Source organism: Cnephaeus nilssonii, assembly GCF_951640355.1.
Source record: "Cnephaeus nilssonii genome assembly, chromosome: 20".
Taxonomy (NCBI): Eukaryota; Metazoa; Chordata; class Mammalia; order Chiroptera; family Vespertilionidae; genus Cnephaeus; species Cnephaeus nilssonii.
In genome coordinates, this window is record NC_137091.1 from 19,154,022 (window position 1) to 19,173,121 (window position 19,100).

Sequence of the window (19,100 nt, forward strand, 5' to 3'; positions counted from 1 at the left end):
GGCCTGATTGCCCCCAAATACCCTCCCCTGCTGGCCTGATCACCCCCAAGGCTTTTATTAGTATAGATATGACCCTGCACAGAAAATTTTACTAATCTTGCTTTAAATAAGGGCTTGACGATTGAATCATTAGGACCAGACACCAAGATTTCCTTTCTTTGAATAATGGAGGGAATAATTATCTTGTCTTTAAGTTGCCAGGAAATTAAAATGAGATAATGACTTAGAAAAGTATAAAAGCACCATATAAAGACAACTGTCTTTTTAATGAAGTGGTAAAATGAAAAACACTATTTTTATTCTCCCCTTCCTTCCTTTACAGCTTTTATTTAAAATTTGAAATTTATAAAAATTTTACTCCAATTTACATTTCTTTACATTCAACATTATTTTGTATTGGTTTCAGGTTTTATATTAGTTACAGAATAGTGGTTAGACAATCATATACTTTACAAAGTGTTCCCCGATATTTCTAGTACCCACCTGGCATCATACCATCATTACAACACTATTGACTATATTCCCTATTTAAGTGACAATGGGTTTACAGGTTCCTTTCAGTCTTTCTTTTCTGTTGCTCGTCCTTCTTTTTCTTTCTCACTTCTTCCCTCATTTTCTTTATATAGTATCTCAATTGGCCACCAAAGCTCAGTGAAGGCACTGGGACACGCTTCATCCATTTTATAGACCAGGAAACTGAGGCCAATTCCAGTTGCCCCCGCTTCTCCGGAGCAGGTGGAAGGCTTTGCACTCACTGCCTAGGCATGCTCTGCCATGGGGCAGGGCACCGCAGGCTTGCTTTTGGGTCAAGGCAGGAGCAGGAGTCACTGCCTCTGAAGTGTGAAGGCTGCCTGAGCAAGGCCCGTTAGCACTGGGAGCTTCTCTGAATCACATCAGTCAGTCCAGTACCCTGCAGTGCAGCACCCCTCCACTGAGGTGGCACCACCCCTCAACCCCTGCCTCCGGGGTGAGGGTCCTTGCCCCTCTGCCAGGAATCCTTCCATGCCCCTTGATCCCTGGCTGGGCCCACCCATGTCTTGGGGGCACTGCAGAACCTCTGTCTCTCTGCAGATGAGGCAGATCCCTGCCCTAGGTCTCCGCAAAGCTATGAATCTGTGGCCAGAGGCCTGGTCTGGGTCTCAGCAACCCCATGCCTGCGATGTTCCCAGGGACCCCGGGAGCGGCTGGGCGCGTCCCGCCTCACCTTCCCAGGGTGCCAATCTCCCCAGGGACCCCCTGGGAGCGGCTGGGTGGGCACGGCCACGCCCTCCCCTTCCCCCCCCCCCCCCCCCCGCCACGATCTCCCCAGGGACCCTGGGGAGCGGCTGGGCTGGCCCGGCCACGCCCCCCTGGTTGCCGATCTCCCCAGGGACCTCCAGGAGCTGCTGGGCAGCCGACCTCGCCTCCCTGGGGCAGCGATCTTCCCAGGGACCCCCAGAACTAAGAGGACTGGGCGCCGCCATCTTTATCTTCTCAACGGCTGGATAGACCACCCCGAGTCCGCCCCCGAACCTCCCGCTGACCCAATCGTGGGCGTAGCGGAGTGATGGTTATTTGCATATTACCCTTTTATTAGGTAGGATGATATACACTGAGTGGCCAGATTATTATGCATTCAGAGATCATAATAATCTGGCCACTCAGTGTATTTTTAGTGATTTCAGAGAGGAAGGGAGAGGGAGAGAGAGATAGAAACATCAATGATGACAAAGAATCATTGATCAGTGCTTCCTGTACGCCCCACACCAGGGATGAAGCCTGCAACCCAGGCATGTGCCTTGACCAGGAATCAAACCATGGCTTCCTGGTTCATAGGTCTACACTCAACCACTGAGCCACACCAGGGGGCGAATTCATCTTTTTAATTATATAATTTTCATCTCTTGCTAAAATCCTCCTAAAGCTCTTTCTCACTCTTCAGAGAGCAGCTCACACTCTCAATTAGAATAATCAGTAATCTGACACATACTTGTAGGACTTCAGTGGGCCATTTTCAACTCTCTGGCCCACCTCTTAAGGGCCAATTTCCTCCCTTCTCATTGCCCTCTTGCTTAGCATCTGTACCCTTCTCTTTGTCTTTGTCATTCTGAGCACTCTACACTGACAACTCTATTCTGATGCTCAGTCTATTCTTATAAAACTGTGCTAACTGGAAGTCTAAACACATCTACTTCATAAATATTCCCTATACTATAGTCCCTACCATCTATTCTGATTTCTCATTTTTCTCCAGCAACCATATAACCTTGATGCCTCCATTTTGTGCATGCACAATTCTTGTCTTTCACATTTTCTTTTCCCTCCCTTCCTCCTTTCATTCCTCTACTCAAAACCAGTTAGACAGTAATTGCAGAATCAACGCTGCCTGATTTAAAAATCACCATACTGTTCAAATGCCTGGACCTGATGGAAGTCAGAGAGAGGAACAGCATTTGCTTTTCTTGAATACCAGAAGTGGAAAATTATAACTTGAAGACAGTTGTTATTTTTAAGGACCCTTCGAGAATTCTAGCTGTTCATTCATGTGTACAAACTTATATAGCTGTTGCTTTATCAACATAAACATATGTTGAAAAATGGGTTGCTTTGTTTATTTATATGCACATTTGTTTGTATGAGGGCTTTTGGAAGAATGACATTATACTGTTCAACCATTGGCTCATCATATGACCTTGTGCAAGTTCTGTAAACTATCTGGACTTTAAATTCTTTATTTGTTTGGAGAAAGAAAGTGACTATAAGATTCCTGAAACCACGTTAATTAAACTGGACAGCTCTGCTTTTTATTGGTCTCACAAAATCACTGTTCAGCAAGCAGTGGTGACCTTCTATCCATCCTCCCTCTTCTCCCTTCAAAAGAGAACTCTAGATTTGTTCAAGCATCTGCCCCTTACTTCTGTGACTTGGGGGGTCATGACCCAGGACCAGCTCAGCAGTTAACATTGACTATTCTAAATAATGACCATGCTCTGATTCTCTTTATGGGCCCATTAATGTTCATGTGACCCTGTGAACATTTGCTGAGGATTTCTGAATAAGACTAAGTCACTTCTGATATAAAACCATAGTAAAAAGAATAGTCCTTTTTGCCCCAGAATATCTCATATCTAGACTAAGAACTTGGATCATCTGTGGCTTTCTTGGGACAGTGAAGGGAAGTGACATAAAGGAAAATTCACACATTATTGATGGTAGAAAAGAGCAAAGGAATAAAGTTGACATAACTGAGCTGCTGAGTCAACTTCATGAAATCTGACTGTGGCTGGTGCTGTTAATTCTCCTGACCACCCCTCCCCACCAGTATCCCCTCTTCCCTCTTCCTTTTAGTAGTAACATTTACTTCAATTCCATCAGGGCCGAGCACTTTCTCAGCTAGGTATGACCTTGAGAAGGAATCCTTGAAAAATACAGTATGAACAGACTGACCTATTTCCAACTTTCATGTTACCCCTTTAAAAGAAAATTACCTGTTTTGTACTTTCTGTTGCCCTCGCTGATGGGCCATATATGTCTGTCCAATAAGCCAGAAACGAACAGAAGAATGATAATAACATTATAGCAAATGCTGCAAGATAGAAAAAACTTTTGGGGATGGCTTTATAGAGCAAAGTCATACACCTGTTCTGATTGGTCCACCTACATATGGTCCATCTATGTCTTGAGAAACAGATCTCTGACCTTGTTTCACCATTGTATTATGGGGTCTCACTTTTACAACAGCTTAACTTATACCCACCTAATATACCATGCTTCAACAAGACTTTGTGAGGTAATATGTTCCTTTTTCATTGAAGTCCATTTGAATACTGAACTGTTTCTAGCTGCCAAAGTCTTTTTAATTGGTACAACCAAAGTTCACATCTGTGGCCTGACTGGGAACAAATGCAAAATACAGCCTTTACAAGACAACTATTGGAAATTAATCTCTAGAGGGCATTTCAAGGTGGACTTAATGCAAATACATTCAGGAATTGAGAGTTGTTTTTTTAAAAAATGCACTGGGTTCACATTGAGATTTTCTAACTGCTTGCATGCCTTCATGAATAATGGAAATAAGAGTGAGTATAAATGTAGTAGAAAAATCTAAGAAGAATTTAGAAAAACTTGAACAGCTCTTCAAAGGGGTAAGTACTGTGGGAAAGGCATTATGATTCAGAACTCAAGATCCAGGAAGATTACAGGAGTCCTTTGATTCACTGTTGAGACAGCCCAATGAGACACATGAAATAACCAAATTAAATTGTCAAGATAAGGGTTCAATGGCTCCTTCAAGTGATAGAGGTGACTGTCTATGCGCTGTTACTTGCCCTGATGGGTAAAACAACCTCAGCGACTCTATTTCATCACCTGAAAAGTAAGAGCTTCTCTGATGCTCTCTAGCTGATCATCCCGCTCCCTGGCCCACCTTGTGCTGCTCCTTTGGCAAACTGAAGGACTTCGGGATTGACTGTTCTCCAGAGCAGAGAACTTACTGCTTGTGAAAAGAGAGTCTTTAGCAGTTGATCAATCTGCCCATGTGGCATGTCTTGAGAGAGTTAACAGATGTAATACATCCACATATGGACCCAAAAAATGAAATATATTTAGAATATAAATATGAACACCTGCTGGTACAGTTAATTATCGCTATAGATTTTATGGACAACAGTACAGAAAAGAAGGAAAGTTCCAGATTTGCAGCTGAACCAATGTTAAGAAACTGAGAAAATAGAAAAAATCATGTTGTAGCAAGAAAACACCCACCACTCCTCTACACACACAATATAATTCTGCTCTAAATGCCCACAGTCTAACTATTTTAATTTGATGAGTCATAAAATACCAGAATGGAAAGAACATCACCTGGTTTGTGCTGTTAGTTTTCTACATTGTTTACATAAATCTTTTGGGAAATAATAATGCATATAACATTCTCAAACCGAAATATGGATAAAACTGTGCATACCAACTTATTTGAAATTTTGAATAGCTGGGTGTGGGTTAGCAGTTGAGCATCGACCCAGGAACCAAGAGGTCATTGGTTTGATTTCCGGTCAGGGCATATGCCAGGGTTGCAGGCTCGATCCCCAGTATGGGGCATGCAGGAGGCAGCCAACTGATGATTCTCTCTCATCATTGATGTTTCTATCTCTCTCTCCCTCTCCCTTCTGCTTTGAAATCAATAAAAATATGTTTAAAAATGCATAAATAAAAATGCTAAACATCAGAGTGCTGAACATGTTCCAGAAACTTATATGTTTTATATGTATTATCTAATGTAATAAGCCCTACTGTTATTATCTTTATTTAACACATGATTTCTAAACAGTTTGAGGAAATTGCCCTGGTATAAATAGTGATCTGGAAATCCAACCCAGATTAACTATCTTCAAAGCATTAGCTCCTAACTTGAGCCTACAAGATAATGCAATATTATGCACTCATTAATAAATATTGGCAGTAAACCAATTGAAATACCATTACTAAATGAACATTTACCCAGGATAACAATAGAGAAAGAAAAATATATCACTTTATGCTTAACAGCTGCATCATAAAAGCAACTAAAGAAACCCTCCAAGATGACAAAATATTATGAGTTTTTTTCTATTTATTACTCTAATTTCCTATAATATGCATATACAAATTTTGATATTCTAGAAATAGATGAATGTAAAAAATTATTAATTGCTTGCCAGTAAAAAAATTATGAGCCATACAATATGCCTCATCTCATGGAAGAAAAGTTAATATAGTCATAAAGAGATAAGGACAAAATTAAGGTAAAATAAAAAATATCAGTTATTTGACAGAGCTCATTATTTTGCTTTTGTTTTGCTTTTGTAAAGAACCTATGAATATCATGTAAGTGGAAACTTCACAGAATGTGATCATATGCAAAAATAATTACAGATACACTGAGTGGCCAGATTATTATGATCTCTGAACACATAATAATCTGGCCACTCAGTGTATATCCTATATAATAAAAGGCTAATATGCAAATTGTCCCCTTGACCAAGAGTTTGACCAGCAGACAGGCTGGCCAACTGCCCATGCCCCCTCCCCCTGGCCAGGCTGGCCGGACCCCAGCCATGCACGAATTCATGCACCAGGCCTCTAATCCTATCTAATAAAAGAGTAATATCCAAATTGACCATCACTCCAACACACAAGATGGCTGCTCCCATGTGGTCAAAGATGGCTGCCACCATGTGGACACAAGAAGGCCTCCACAAGATGGCCAACAGGGGAGGGCAGTTGGGAGGGATCAGGCCTGCAAGAGAGGGCAGTTGTGCGTGATCAGGCCAACAGGGGAGGGCAGTTGGGAGGGACCAGGCCTGCAGGAAAGGACAGTTGGGGGGGACCCAGGCCTGCAGGGGAGAGCAGTTGGGGGGACCAGGCCTGCAGGGGAGGGCAGTTAGGGACAATCAGGCTGGGAGGGGAGCAGTTAGGCATCAATCAGGCTGGCAGGGGAGTGGTTAGGGGGTGATCAGGCTGGCAGCAGAAGCGGTTAGGGGCAATCAAGAAAGCAGGCAGGCAAGCAATTGGGAGCTAGCAGTCCTGGATTATGAGAGGGATGTCCGACTGCCCGTTTAACCCCAATCCTACCGGGATCAGGCCTAAACGGGCAGTTGGACATCCCTCAAGGGGTCCCAGATTGGAGAGGGTGCAGGCTGGGCTGAGGGACACACCCTCCATGCACGAATTTCGTGCACCGGGCCTCTAGTGTGTATACACACACACACACACACACACACACACACACACACACACGCACACGCACACACACACACACTGAGTGGCCAGATTGTTATGCATTCAGAGATCATAATAATCTGGCCACCCAATGTATAGTGGTCAGAAAAAGAAGAGTTAGCAGTCAATAAAAATGGCAGCATAGCCGAGAGGTCATTCTAATCATCTCTCCTAAAATAACCTAAATGTTAGAATAAAAACAGTAATCATCCTAAGAAATTTATAGATCTAAAAAGGTAGTGAGAAAGCAGAAGGAGATTATAGGTAAGAAGGAATGAAGAAGAAAGTAAGTTACAAATATGTTAGTAAATGTAAGCTACATAAAACAGTAATAACAATCTGGAAACCAGTTGACTAGTCAAAGAACAAGAATAATAAATTAGCCAGTGTGGCTCAGTGAATAGAGTGTCGGCCAGTGGACTGCAGGTTCCCGAGTTAGATTCTAGCCAAGGGCATGTGCAGGAGGCAACCAAATGATGCATCTCTCTCACATCAATATTTCTCTCCTCTCTCTCTCTCGCCCCCTCATTTCCACTCTCTCTAAAAGTTAATGGGAAAATATGCTTGGGTGAGGCTTAACAAAAACAAAAAAAAAAAGAATAATAAATTAAAATAATAGATTATAGAAATGATGTTAAGGTTTTCTAACCTTATAATGTTAGCTCGGAGAAGTGGCTCATTCACTTCCCATTTCTGGCATGTTCAGGTGAGGGTTAAATTTATACCCAGTGCCTTTGTTTATATTATTCCCTCAGCGTAGTTATCTTTCCTTCCTTCCAATCACTAGTAATTAAAATAATAATTCAAGGATTTATTGAGATGACATATCCTTCAAAATTGTCCAAAATGCCCTCTTTCCCACTTTCATAATCCAATGTATTAAACTTGATTTTAACCCAGATTTGTTGTTTTATAATGTTTGCAGGGACTATTTTGAATTCATATTAATATGCCTCAAATTGCTTAGTATTTCTCATGGGAATGAATACATCCATGTACAAATGGTTGGATGTGCATTTCTAAATAAATCCTTAGTCCAAATATATTTCAATGGCATAAACATGTATCATGGATGCCTGCTAGAGAACACGTTGTTATCTCACCAAGTAAATTCACACATGCAAAGATTCCATACTTAAACACAGGTGTCCAAAGCTTTTAAAAACTTATTTACTGCAAAAAAAAAAACAAAACAAAAAAACAACAACAACAACAAAAAACCACACATGTAGCAGGCAATATTATGGCATTTATGCTATGTGTTTGTTTTTTAAATATATTTTATTGATTTTTTTACAGAGAGGAAGGGAGAGGGACAGAGAGTTAGAAACATCAATGAGAGAGAAACATCGATCAGCTGCCTCTTGCACACCTCCTACTGGGGATGTGCCCGCCACCAAGGTACATGCCCTTGACCGGAATCGAACCTGGGACCTTTCAGTCTACAGACTGATGCTCTATCCACTGAGCCAAACTGGTCAGGGCTGTTTTTTTTATATAGGGGTTCTGAAAACAAAAAAATTTTATGGCTTCTAAAATGCAAATCAGGAAATACAGAAAAGATCAAACCTACCATCCTCTCAGTAAACTTTTTAGAATCCCAAACATTAGCTTAGATTTTGCATTTGCTTTCAAATGAGTGCCCAGGCCAGCTTTTATATAATTCAATGTTCTTGTTTATTCCTAATAGGAATTTTTAAAATGTCCATTTTTGTCTGTGTAATATCGTAGTTTTTTTAACTTTTGAATAGAGGCTAAAAAGATTAACACTAAAATCTCAAAACCATAAACAATAGTTCTCATTACAAGTCAAATGTAATTATTCTAAACATTGAATCCCAACTAATGAGGTCATCTATATATATAAAAGCCTAAGCGACAGTTACGACTGAACGACCAGAATGATCGGAACGACTGGTTGACCAGTTGCTATGATGTGCACTGACCACCAGGGGGCAGATGCTCAACACAGGAGCTGCTTCCTGGTGGTTAGTGTGCTCCCACAGCCAACCTCCCATGGCCCCTCCCATGGCCAGCTGCCCCTCTGGTTAGGCATCAATTGCTGGCCAGGCCCAGGGACCCCAACCATGCACGAATTCGTGCACCAGGCCTCTAGTATGAAATAATACAGCTGGTTCTTTTAATCTTATCCTTTAAAAAAGACTGTTAATAAGAAAAATGCAATAAAAATTAACCAAAGTGAAAGAATGACTCAAGAATATCCTGCAGACTTCATTTAAGAATGATTTGCAGAAAACGTCAGAAATCTGTGGAATGGAGAATGACAAAAGAAGGAAGCCTATCAAAGGAGAAAGTTGTTGGCAAAAGAGAAGATGGATGACCACTACCAAGTCAGAATATAATGCAACTAAGGTTTAAAAAGGACAGGTCATGAAAGAATGTTTTCTCTTGATTTCATTGGACATACTTCCTGCATGGGCTATATTTGGAGAGCAGTCACCAGAGAGAGTCGTTCAGAAGATTCAAATATTAATTGGGTTATTACTTAGCTCAAAAAAATATATATAACACAGTACACTTAGCACTACAAGATAATGATTCAAGATGATTCTCTTCAGAACAGTTTCCTTTCCAATTAAACCTCCGAATACTTACAATAAGTATTTCATTTGTAAATTGCTACTTTTCAGACATGCCCTATTAAAATATGTCTTGAACCTCTTCCAAATTACTCAGCATATGTGGAGGCATCAGGAAAAGCTAACCTGTTGAATCATAGAGGGTTTCTTAATTAATCAATGTTGAAAATAAAGTAGTATTTTATTCTTCATTTTAGTTCTTTTTTCTGCCTGCCTATAATATATAGGACTAGAGGCCTGGTACATGAATTGTGCATGACAGGGATCCAGCCGGCCTGAACCAATTGGGGTGGGAGGGCCGATTGAGGGCCGGGCAAGCTGGAAGGAGGGGTTGCGGGAGGTTGGCCAGTCAGCCCCGGCCCCATCAGGCTGGTTGGCTGGCCCCAGTGCGCATCATAGTGACCGATCGTTCCGGTCATTCTGGTTGTTCCAGTCATTTGGCTTTTATATATATAGATTGTCTGAGAAGCATGAATTGACTGCTATCAAATATATCTCTGATTAACATTCTCAATTTTACAAAACAGCATACATAATCTATATATATAAAAGGCTAATATGCTAAGTGTCTGACCATTTGAATGGAAGCTATGACACTCACTGACCACCAGAGGGCAGATGCTCAATGCAGGAGCTGCCAAGCTGCAGTGACTTGGCAGCGACAGTTCTTGGGTGATGCACCCCAAAACCAGAGAGGAGGGAGCCCGATTCCTCACAGGACTGCGTGACTCTACCTTTGGCCGTGGGTTATGTTGTTGCTGGGGCACTATCCGCCCCGAATCTGGTTTACTGCACACTTGCATTTGTGTTCCATACCCTGTGCGACAGCAACTTTGCAGAGTCCTCTCGCACTCCGGGACCCCTCAGGTGATGTCAGAGAGCTGGTTTTGGCCTGATCCCCACAGGCCAGGCCGAGGGACTTGCTGGAAGGCCCCCACTCACTACACAGATGCCCTTCGAGCCATGGCACCACCCCAGGTACAGCCAGCCGGGGAGGGACTGTGGGAGGTTGGCTCCAAGGTATGTCTGGCCCTCTCGCCCAGTCCCGCCCTGCCAGCCACCTTCTAATTAATTTCCTTTCAATGTGCACAAATCTGTGCACCAGGTCACTAGTAATAACAATAATATATTAACAATGATGTAATTATCTTTTAATAGTAATTATAATCATTGTTATAATGTTAAAATCAGATTATTACTTGCTGGATTCTAATTCTATCACCTTATAACTTCTACAAATCTTTTTTTTTTTTGGCATAAATCTAGTGCTGCCTTATTCATGGGTAAATGATGAAAAATTTATGTGTAGTAAGACAATGATAGAAATCTTTCATTCAACTCACACAGTGACAACTAAAAGATTACTGGTCAATATATGGGCTCAAAAGACAAATGAATTTGAAATTTCTCCAGGGATGAAAAAACTAAAACAATTTCCTTAATACTTGGATATTAAGAGATCTTTCTCTAGACCAAAACACCACAATAATCTCATATATATTTATAATACATAGACCATGAAATGCTTAAAGGAAAAACAAAAGAAATGCTTAAGGGAAACAAATATAGTTTGAAATTTTCATAGTCAAAGGATTATATGTTGACTTTAATGGTTCAGAAAACCTAGGTTCTGCAAATTAATTTTCTTCTTCAAATTTCAGGTACTAGTGTCCCCCTAGAGCTTCTCATGATATTGCCTATGACACTAGTAAATGAGTAACAATTAAATGGTAAATATGGCATTAGCTCTTTCTAGAAATTTCCCAGGAACAATGATGTCCAAACCAAATCTGAAGACTTACTTTCCTGTCTCTTAAAGAATGAATCTATGCAATGGTGTCAAGAGCCCAAACAACCATAACCATTATACTCTCATTCATTACGCATTAACTATATAAACTATACACAAAGATTTTCCTATTGAATTTTTTTATTTCCATCACTTTTTCTCCCCACTCTCTCTTCCTTCATTCTACAGCCAAAAAATCTAAGACTTAGAATATAGTGATGAGCAAGGGCCACTGCTCTCACATAACTTGCATTCCTTTGTGAAAAGTGAGAGAGGTATGACAGCAGACAAAAAAGAAATAACACAGCGAAAAAGTAACACATGAATCAATACATACATGTAGTGTATAAGGGCTGTTAAAGCAACACAACTTGGAAATTTACTAGTAAGCACCTATGTGTATGAAGGAGGGTGGTTCTTTAATAGGATTGCCTAGAAATGTCTTTCTGAGGACACATTATTTGAGAAGCACCATATATTTGGCAAAGGATCAAACCATCTAGAGAAAGAAATTACCAGTAAGAAGGAACAGCAAGTGAGAGGCTTTGAGATGGGAATAAGCCTTATGTGTTAAGGAGAATGCACCACCAGTGTGACAAGATCATGTGTTGGGAGTAATAGTCAGGAGCCATATTGTATAAATGTTGAAGACGATGGGTCAAAGTTTACATTTCACTGCCAAGATGGCATATAAATCTATAGTCTTTTCAATCAAAGCCACGAAGGTTACTTCTGCATTAACTTTAATATTTATTGTAATAATATTCCTAATTACATCTTAAAATTTATAACATTTAGTTATAAATGTTACATCATTTGGTCTTCAAAACAGACCTGGGAATAATATCTAATCTGCATATGGGGAAGCAGAGTTTGAAAAACTAGGCAATATTTAAGAAGGTAGTAAAGCTTAAACCTAGGACAAATTCCTAGGTTTTTAGAAGCCTTACATCTTTTCCACTACACAAAGCTGATATTTTACTTTGTATTCCAGATCAACATTAAAAGAAGAAGAAGAAAATATGTGTTTGGATTTGATTTAAACTCAGGGGACTAAAATATAACATTTTCTCAGTTTTACAAATATGAATATGTTTATAACATTGATTCAAAACCAATGATCAATGTCTAGAAATTTTTTATCTCCACAGTCTGCACACCCAATATAAATTATGGATAAAAATTGTTATTGGGATAAAACACTGTATGAGTCCTTTTCTAAAGAAAACATATTGTAATTCAAAAAAAGATGCCAGATTGCTTGGAAATTTGAGTATTGATGTTTTAATGAGTACATAGACTGTTTTCTCTAGTGGAGCACATCCAATTAAATTTAGCATTCAGTCATTTGCTAAGGGGACAGTCTGCAGCTTCTAAATGATTGCACTTCTCCTTTGCTTTCCAACCCCCCCCTCCCCAATACAGATGCCAGTTTGATGACTTGTTTGTTTTTCTAAGAAGCACTGACTATCTCACTGGAATACATATTCATGGAAGAGAAATGAAGGGTTGACCTTGGTTAATAACTCTCCTGGTTTTTCTCAGATTTTCCTTTCCTTTCTTTTGTATTTACCTTTCTTCCTCGGGTTTTAAAAATTCAAATTCCTTATGACTCAGGCTTCACCAGTTTTTGTATCATTCAGTCATTAAGTTAGTAATTAATCAAATGATCAAATCCTTATTGAATGTCTATCATGTGCCGGGTACTATGCTAGGAACTAGTGAACATCAGTGAATGGGGCAAAAATCCCCGTCTTCCTAGAATTCTATAATTTATTATGGGGAAATAAGGATAAAAAATATAAATGAAATATACATAAAAAGGTGACTGCTATGAAGGAAAAAAAAATACATAAACCATGAAATGCTCAAAGGAAATAAATACCTTCTGGAATTTTCAATGTCATGGGTAATATGATTCAGAAATCCTAGGTTTTAAAATTAATTTTCTTCTTCCCATTTCAGGTATTAGGAAATAAGGTAAAGGGGGTGGGAAGGGGACAGTAATTTGAATAAGGTGATTATAAAAGGCATTTCTAAGAAGATACCATCTGCACAGAGACCTGAATGAATGGGAAGCAAGACATAGTAAGTTGCTGAGAAATTATATTCCAAGTAGGCGTTACAGAAAGCATAAGTTGCTATGACACAGGCGAGTTGAGCAGGCTCTGGCAAGGACAAGAAACCCTAGTGTTTCTGCAGAAGAATAAGCAAAGAGAGAAGAGTTGAGGATGAAGCCAGGAAGGCAGCAGAGTGGGCAAGAAGACCATGGAGGTAAGCAGGCACCAGGGCAAGGTCTGGGGTTTATCCCATCTTGCCACCCCACTACAAGGTTTTGAATAGGAGACTGATTATGATCTGGCTTTCATTTTAAAAGATTGCTCTGACTTCCAGGTGGAGAATGTACTACAAACATACAAAAGTGGAGGTAGGATTACAAACTAGAAAAGGAGTTGTTTCAGTAATCTGGGAGAGAAATGATGTTTGGATTGTTGTTGTGTTTAGTCTGAAACTGGGATAGTTGGTATGTTTGAGATAGATTTTTAAATTACAGCATAGATGATTCAATTTTGGACTGGATGAGAGCATGATGGAAGATGTCTTGTGTGTTCTCAGCCAAAGAAATGGTGATGCTATTCACTGAGATGGTTCAAAAACCTCACAAGAAATACGATTCTGGCTTATGGAGGTAGGGACAGTCCTTTGTGCAGAAATCAAGATATTTTCATTCCTTTTGAACTGGTTAAAATCCAGATGTGTATTTGATATTTACACGGAAATATGGGATAGGCAATGGATGTATAAAACTGGTACTCAGTGGAGAGGACACTTCCCTCTCAAATTCTACATTGCCTCTCTACTAAGTCTTCTTCAGGCTCACTCCCTTTTGAATCAAACACTGGCCAGAGACTTGGGCCCTTATATTCAGACATTCTAAGGGTCTGGTTTTACATTTAAAAATTTTTATGGGCCAATAAAGCATTCATGACAGCCTCCTAAAGTGAAAAAGAATAGGGAGGGGACGCTTTTTGAGTTTTGAATCCCCCAAATCATAATCTGATGGCAGACACAGATGACCCAAGAAATCTAATCAGATGACTTCTTGATCAAAGGTGTCTATTCACATTATCTTTTCTTGTTTCCTTAGAAATCATAGCTCAACCTACAAAGAAATTAATCAGAATTCACACCAAAACACCCACATCTTGGTCATCCAAACATTCATGAGAATGCTTCTACATCCTAAAATATGTCTTATTAAAAATGTCATAGGCAAGGATAAAAAATAATGCAATAAAACGAACTAAACTTGTTATTCATTTTCTTTCCCCCTCTTATTTAACTTTGCTTGTTTTCTATGAACATTTATAGACTTGGGTTTGGAGGGTCTTTCAAGGATATTTACCACAGCCACGTTAATGCCCTTGAAGACTAAAGATGAAGAGAACAGTGATAAGAGTTGGAAGGTGGGTGAGCTAAGTGGGGGCAGCCTCTCTCGGTAACTGTAAGTGGGACCCAAAAAAAAAGCAGCTTTTGTAGATCAAAAGCACTTCCGGAGTTTGATGTGTTTTGAAAGCTTCCTGCAAAGCAGTTTAATACAATCCGTCAGTAGTATAATTACAGGAGACTCTGCAGCACAATAAAATAAACCTATAAACCTTCATCCATTTCCATACCAATATCCTCACTAATGAAATCACGACAGATGAATAAAGACTGTGTACAATGGCAGGCTATGCTCAGAAAAGGGTTTCAGTTCCACACAAGTGCTCCATAGGTCTCTCAAATATTATGCCATTTATGCAATTACAATCAGCTACTATTCTTAGGGGTTAAAGGCCCGGGAAAATAAATGGAGATGCCGCTTCCGTAAAGATTGCTCAATCAATCTGGAAATGTTTCTGCTTGTTCATGAGGATGGCATTCTCTCATCTGTATCGCAGACAATGGAGTTTCATCAGAAACCCTGATTCTACCACTCATTATGTGATTGTCACATGAACGCACCCTGTCCTGATCTTGACGCTGTGAGCTCTGTATTTCTCCTGGGTAGGAGACACTGTATCACACCAGAAAAGGGAGGCATAACCAGCCTTTCCTGTTCGTTCTTAGAGGAGTGATTGGGCACAGTGTAAAGAATCCAACTTTTCTGATCAAAATGATAGTTCTTTGGGGGAAGTAACAGCATTTAAAAGCAGGGCCAACAGGGGTGGATGGATGCATAGGAGAATAGGGAGAAACACCGATACAAATAATGACGGCCCCAGTCTTGATTTCATTGTGGATCATTACAAATACCACTTAAAAATCACTGCATCCTTTCTTAAAGGTGTCAGAGTTCCCATGTCCGGCTCCAACCAGGGCCCAAACCCACTTATATACTAGCTTGGTCAAGGCCAAAATATTTCCTTTCCTACAGAGGTTGATAGTCAATAAAAACATCCATCCATGTTTTCTAACATCAAATGGCTCCCCATGAAGGTTGTTTGGATCCCTGAATAGTTATGTCTTTCACAGCTTCCCTACCCCTAGTTATTATAAGGCTAGATTAAATGGATAGAGAAAGTAAGCAAGAGGCCCACTAGAAATAAACCCCGACACTCTCGGAGGGCAGCCGAGGTTGTATGCAGCTGGGAAAATAGTATTAAATAACAGGCTGAATACTGAGGCAGTTAAAAAGGAAGCGAAAACAATGTTCCGTAAGGAGAACTGGACAAAGACGGGATGGAATGTAATACAGAAATGAATTCCAGCAAAGCATTCAGACCCAGGGCTATGTTTTCCTATTTACGCCACCCAGAGTGAGACAGAGATAACGACTGAGGGTCATTATACAGAATGCACCCGCAGTTGGAAAAGAGTCTAAACACAAGACAATCCCCGTGGTGAAAGCAGCTCTCACGGTATTTACAAAGTGTCCCAAACTGGCAGAAATTTATTCAGGAGACATAAATGGCCTGCCTGAATGAAACCAGGATTCTGATGTGTCGTTTTCTCCCCAGTAAGATTTTCAACCTCTGAGGTTCTTGATGGCGTAGCTTCTCTGTTGGATTGTTAAGGGATCTTGGCAGCAAGAACATCTACACCTATGGAATACTCTGGAAGTTAACAATAAGGCACTCATATTACCAATCACATCTATAAGAGGTGGTGCCCAGTATCAGGCAGCGCTGCTGGGCATTTGGGAAGATTTAGTTGTCAAACTCATGCTCTTACAATCGGCATGGAAGATGCAAGATTGGAAAGATGGAAACGATGGTTTAGAAGCAGGACATTTCAGAATAAGAAAGAAGCAGGAATGGAAGACCTAAGCCCAGAATTAAGGTTAAGGAAAGAGGTCTACAGGTGGAGCTCTGTATTCATTCTGTTAACCTCTCTTTATCTTTAATAAATGCCTGGATACCCGAAGGTCTATTTTGCTATGCCATGTCCATGATATCAAGGACATTCTCTCCCATCTTGCTTCATTTGGAATTATATTTCCCCTCTTAAAAATTATTCCAGCATTAGCTCTCCCCCCACCCTCCGTGACTTCCCTGGGGGGGAAATCGTGCTTGTAGAGTGGTTGCTGTTTATAATGTATATCTTGAGATGCTTATATATGGTGGTGACTTCACCAAATTGAGTTGCTCCTTACTCTGGCTTCTATCTTATCTTTGTCCACTCAGCACTTAGCATTGTTCTTGGAAGTTAGAGGATTCTCAGGAATCTTACATAAAATGTATTTTGAGTTGGATCACATGGTACATACACTGATCACTTTAAAAATCCCATTTCTTTTTCTTTAATGTTTTTATTGATTTTAGAGAGAGTAAGGGAGATGGAGAGAGGAAAAAAAAACATTGATTGAGAGAAAAACATCTATCCGTTGCCTCCTATACAACCCACACTGGGGATGGAGCCAGCAACCTGGGCATGTGCCCTGATTGGGAATGTGTGAGCCTGGAACCCTTCAGTCTGCAGGCCGATGCTCTATCCACTGAGCCAAACCAGCTAGAGCAACAGAGTCTCACGATAAATACATGATCATATACACAGTCACTCACACATATAAAAATACCAATTGAGAAGTGATTATATACCTGACACAGTAGTGAGCTTTACAGATACATCAGTAAGAATGATGCAATACTTTTCCTCACAGAATGTACTTAATTGATAGTGTTCATTGAAGACACATTGTGTGTGTGTGTGCGCGTGTGTGCACGCACACATGTGTGCTCATATGCATGTCTGCACATATGTTTCCTAAGGGTGCATTACTGCTGTGTTGATGTGGAATGATGCAGTGGAAGGTTTTGCAGTCATTTGACCCCAGTTTGGTCCCACAACTCCATCCTTCAAAGCTAAATATCCTTTGTCTAAGTAATCAACTTTGGAACCTGGAAGGACATGTGGAACATAAGGATGGCGAACCAGTGTTGTTCTGCCTGGGGAAATTCCTTTATGTAACTTGTGATGCTTCATGGTTTACACTTATGATTGGAACAAACTATCTTTAATATCACCAATGTGTATGTGCTTTCCTTTTTAGCATCTTTTCTCTGTGAAACTTCTTGCAAACCTTTAGATACCTCTCCTATTGCAGCAAGTACATGTTGTCTCTCTGCTCCGGCAGAAATGAAATCCTTGTTATTGACCAACTAGGTTCACCCAAAACAGTTCTTTCTGCCATATCAAATCATTCTTGAACAATCTAGGGAGCTTTGTAACAAGTGCCTAGAAATTGAAGAACATCTGAATGATGCCAGCAAGAAAGCCAGCTGCCCATTTCTCATTTCATAATAGAGATAATGCAGAATATCCAGGAAACTAACTTGAACAAAAGGAGTAAAACTCATAGTGCTCAGTAGTTTACAATATTTTTAAAGAGATTGCTAAGGCCTTTACCCAAGAGTAGACACCTTTAGATGAGGGCAACCTAGGATCTGCTTAAAATCAAATAATGTCTGCTACTTTACTCTTTGAGTATGAAGTTCGTAAATGTAGAACAATCACCAAAAGGTGCATCAATTACGAATGAATATAGAGTAGATGATGCACTGAACCTACCCCTCCCAAGTCCCTGAAATAACTCACTTGAGCATGAAAGTCAATTTACTTTTTTTTTTCAATTCAAGAAATGGAATTTTCATTTTGTGTCAGTCACACAAAAAACTCATATATAACTCAGCAGGGTACTCACATGTGCTTAGAAACAATATTAGGTATGGGAATTACCTTTTGTACTATAAAGACAAAATTACTCACTGAGAAATAAGATTTTAAAGGATCTTCAGGAAGCAAAGGAGAAAAAAATGATGCAGAATTTCATCGGAGACTGAAACTGCCGTATTGCTCAACTGCAAGTCCCTCATCTCTCCTGCATCAACATTACATCTCTGCTTAGATTTTCTTCTCTCCCAAAAGCAGGAAAGGCTGTTAGATTTTAATGAATATGTGTTTCAGAGGGAGCCTTGGGGCTAGAAATGTGAGTTCGAATCCTGCAAACTGTTTCTTGGGAACAAACATATGGAAGATTGGGTATACAGGGATTATGGATACAGGTGCAGTTAAAGCAGAGTAAATTTACTTAATAGGATACCATCAGCTTTTTCTATGCTATTATTATATCTTCAAAATTATAATTCAAATGATTGCATAATATTTTATACAGCAGATGTACCATAGGCTGCTTAACTAATTCCCAGCTGAAGACATTCCAATTTTCTCCCCTATTCTCTACCGTAGTAAAACATGTTACAATAAACCCCCTGCACTTCATCGTTTCCCCTTTTCCCACACCCTTTATGTATTCAGAATATTTTTCTTGGTTTATATTCACATAAGTATATTTATGTGAAATACAGTACAATGTGGGGCAAAAGTAGGTTTATAGTTGTGAGTATGTGGAACACAGAGTTTTTCCTGTATAATTATTTTCCATACAAGCAACTGTAAACTTATTTTTGCATTACCCTGCATTTTTAAGC